The sequence below is a fragment of the Athene cunicularia genome (assembly GCF_003259725.1).
Source record: "Athene cunicularia isolate RWA chromosome 1 unlocalized genomic scaffold, athCun1 chr1_part2, whole genome shotgun sequence".
NCBI lineage: Eukaryota > Metazoa > Chordata > Aves > Strigiformes > Strigidae > Athene > Athene cunicularia.
Genome location: NW_020799092.1, coordinates 1,941,855 through 1,945,130, shown reverse-complemented (window position 1 = coordinate 1,945,130; position 3,276 = coordinate 1,941,855).

Sequence of the window (3,276 nt, the reverse complement as noted above, 5' to 3'; positions counted from 1 at the left end):
GGGGGGGGGGGGGAGAGAAACACAGGAAACAGCAGTGACGGAAGCAGAATCATCTCCTGGAGGGAGCGAAGAGCTGCTGACGCCACCGAGGGGAACAAAGACAGAGATTCAGAAGGGCTTATACATGGGCTTGTGTGGAGACAGCACAGACAAGTCATCTCAGTCCCAGTTTACGACACACGTCCCACCCCTCCGGCATGCTGTGCCTCTGTCTCCCCTAGCCTGAGCCCCCTGCATTGAGCTCTGGTGTGCAAGGAGACCTTGGGGGGGCCCAGGGTGGGGAGATGAGGCAGCTGTAAGCCAACACAGATAGAGAAGCCCTGGGGAGATGACCCGGGGGGATGTCCTCGATCCTAGCCCCAGCTGCTGTGACAGCTTCAGCTGGAATGGCAAAGCAAGGGCAGCTGTGGGAACAGAGCAGTGCATGGTGGTGGCATGGGTGCCAGCTTTGCCGCTGTCTCAAAGATCTCCCCTCCACCACTCCAAAATGCCAGGGGGGGCTGTCCCCATGTCCCATGCACACACAACAGGCCCTCTGTCCCGTGGGCACAAATGGAAAATTTGAGTAAAATGTCCAGAGGGCCTGGCCACCACTCTCATCCAGGGCTGGGAGAAGTGTGCAAGCCTCTGCCTTGCAGAGACATGAGTCACCCCTGTCCACGTCCCTATCCATGTCACCTTTTGGGTCCTGAGGAAGCCCCCATGCACTTCCTCTCCTGAAGGTGCAGGCCAGCAGTGCCACAACCCAAGTGCCAAGGGCTCTTCCAAGTGGCTCTGGGGCAAGAAACCCCTTCTCTTGGGATGGGGCAAAGCCCTTGGGTCTCCCAACTCCTGACCCTATGGGATGCAGGTGTCCCAGACAGGCTGGGCCGGGGAGCTCAATAAGCCCTGTCCTTGAACGTAGCAGTGGAGAGCAATGACAGCGGATGTAGCCTTCTCCTTAACACACATGCCAAGGAAATTCTCCCTATCCTGTCTCTGTATCCCTAATTCCAAGAAAAAGATGTGTACCACAGCTGCATGTGATAAAGACCCTCCTCTTTTGTGTTAAAAGGGGCAGCTTGCACATCTCAGACTCTTCTGTGTCTGAGGAGCAAGAGCCTGTCCCAGACAGATTTAAATCCCCTCGGTCCATAACCCTGTCCCCATGGCATGTGCACTGTCACGGAGGAAGTTCTCCCATCAGTGATGCCGTGAGGCTCGGGGATGCTGTGGGGCAGCACTGATGCATGGGAGAGCACTTGGGACCGTGGAGCCATGCGGGGCAGCACTGCTGGGGGGAAGCTCAAAGCACCCCTATCCTGATGCCTGTGACAAGGCCAGCACAGCCAGAATGCTGCCAGGAGTTCTGCTATTCCCAGGGTCTGCCTTTGTGAGCAGTGTTTGTGGCTGGAATATGAGCACCAAAATGTCATAGGTCCCTTATCTGCAACATATCCGGGTCCTTTTGGTACCCACTCAGCCTCCAAAAATAATCCCAGCAGAGGGAAAGAATATGTCCCTAAAATAGCTCACCAGCAGTGGGAGCTGCCACCTGGTCAAGTGCCCATCGTAGCTTTTCAGGGAGATTTTAGGTCTATTCTTCTGTGCTTTCCCAGCCTAAAATAGCAGCCACGACCTCACCGTGCTGCGAGACAAGCAGGTGCTTTGCAACCTTTGCCCAAAGCAATGCCAGCTGCTGCCCAACCACTCTGTGCCACCCCAGGGCACCACCAGCAATTGCTCTTTGTGAGTCCCAGGCAGGACCCCTGTGCCCACACTGCCCACATGGCTTGTGGTCAGGCAGGGAGGTGTGAAGCTGTGGAGCACAGTGAGGGCCAGGCGAGTCATCCCGAGGGATGGAGCCAGCCGTGAGGGAGGAGCAGTCCAGCCAGCTGCCTCTCCCAAAAAGGAGAGCTTGCCAAGGAGGAGGAAGCCGGGAGGAAGGAAGGCCTTGTTTGTCTGTTCCCAGAGAGGCACAGGAACTGCTATATGAGGAATTACCTGACCTCACTTAAATCTCCAGATGCTCTTCACCAGCTTCACCCCTCTTCCCGGTTCAAACCTCCCCCCAGCTCCTGTGACCCTGCCCTTCACTGTGCTGCTGCTGCTGCCTCTCCTCTGAGCTACCCTGGCATCAGCAGCTGGTTTCCGCCAGGCTGTGAGTCCTCTTCCACCTCCTTACGCTCCAAATTTATCTGCATCTGCTCTTCCTTCTGGATGGACCATGTTCACTGCCCATACATGGATCCAGAAGCCTAGCTCTGCCTGGCAATGAAAGCCACGGTGGCTTGGGTGGTTTGTGGACTTCCAGTTACAGAGAGGATGCCGTAGGTATGGAGTGGCTTGTGGGGTGCTCTGTGGGGCCCAGCTTGGAACTGGAAGCTCAGGAAGAAGGAAATCAAGGCTCTGCATCTATCACTGACACACATTGGCCTTTTGCAGCACATTTAGTTCCTACATACCTTGATTTGCTCCCTGTGCAGCCCCTGCCTCATGTCATGTCGCATAGCTGGACTTGTCAGCATCTGTGAAGGATGAGTGGATAAGACCACAATGCAGAATTTCATGTTCGTTGTAGACTATTGCTTCCTCTCTTCCCTGACCCTTTAGAAGATAAAGGCAAAAATGTTAATGCAGAATACAAAAGGTTTAAGGATGTGTGTTGGATACTGAGGGATGGAGCCTGGCATGAGATAAATGCTGATCTGGAAGCAGGATCCAGCACCGCTGCTGTTCATACTGAACACTGTTTCCTGGGAGAGGTGGTGGAGCCAGGTGAGGCTGCCAAGGACAGGAGGGCTAGGAATCACAAAGCTAAGATACTCCTGGGGAGTAGGATATAGCCAGGGGCTGGTGTTCCTTGGAGCCAGTGATGGAGGCACATTCTGCTGCAGAGCAGACCTGTGGCTGTCACACGTGTCCAGAAGCAGGGCTGGGAAGGGAAACAAGGAAGGGCATGCAGAGGCAGGGGAGATCTGCAATGAAGTGTGCTGAATGGAGGTTAGAGCAGGGATGTTTTTGGATCAGGGAAGACTTCTCTTCCAGGGACTGTGCTGGGAAGGGAGTAGATGCCCCCAAAAGGAGTCTAGAGGGATAGAGGGCAATGGAAATGGATTGTTGAGGAACACCAAAGAGAGACAAGGTAGAGGGTGTCAAAAGCTCCCCACCCTGTGTAAAGCTTTGTTTTCCTTCAGGGAGGACCTGTTTGTTCAACTGGAGACTCTCCAGTTCTTTGCAACCCCATCAACCCATGGTTAAATTAGGGGCTGAGACACTTCCAGGCTGGGGCAGGGG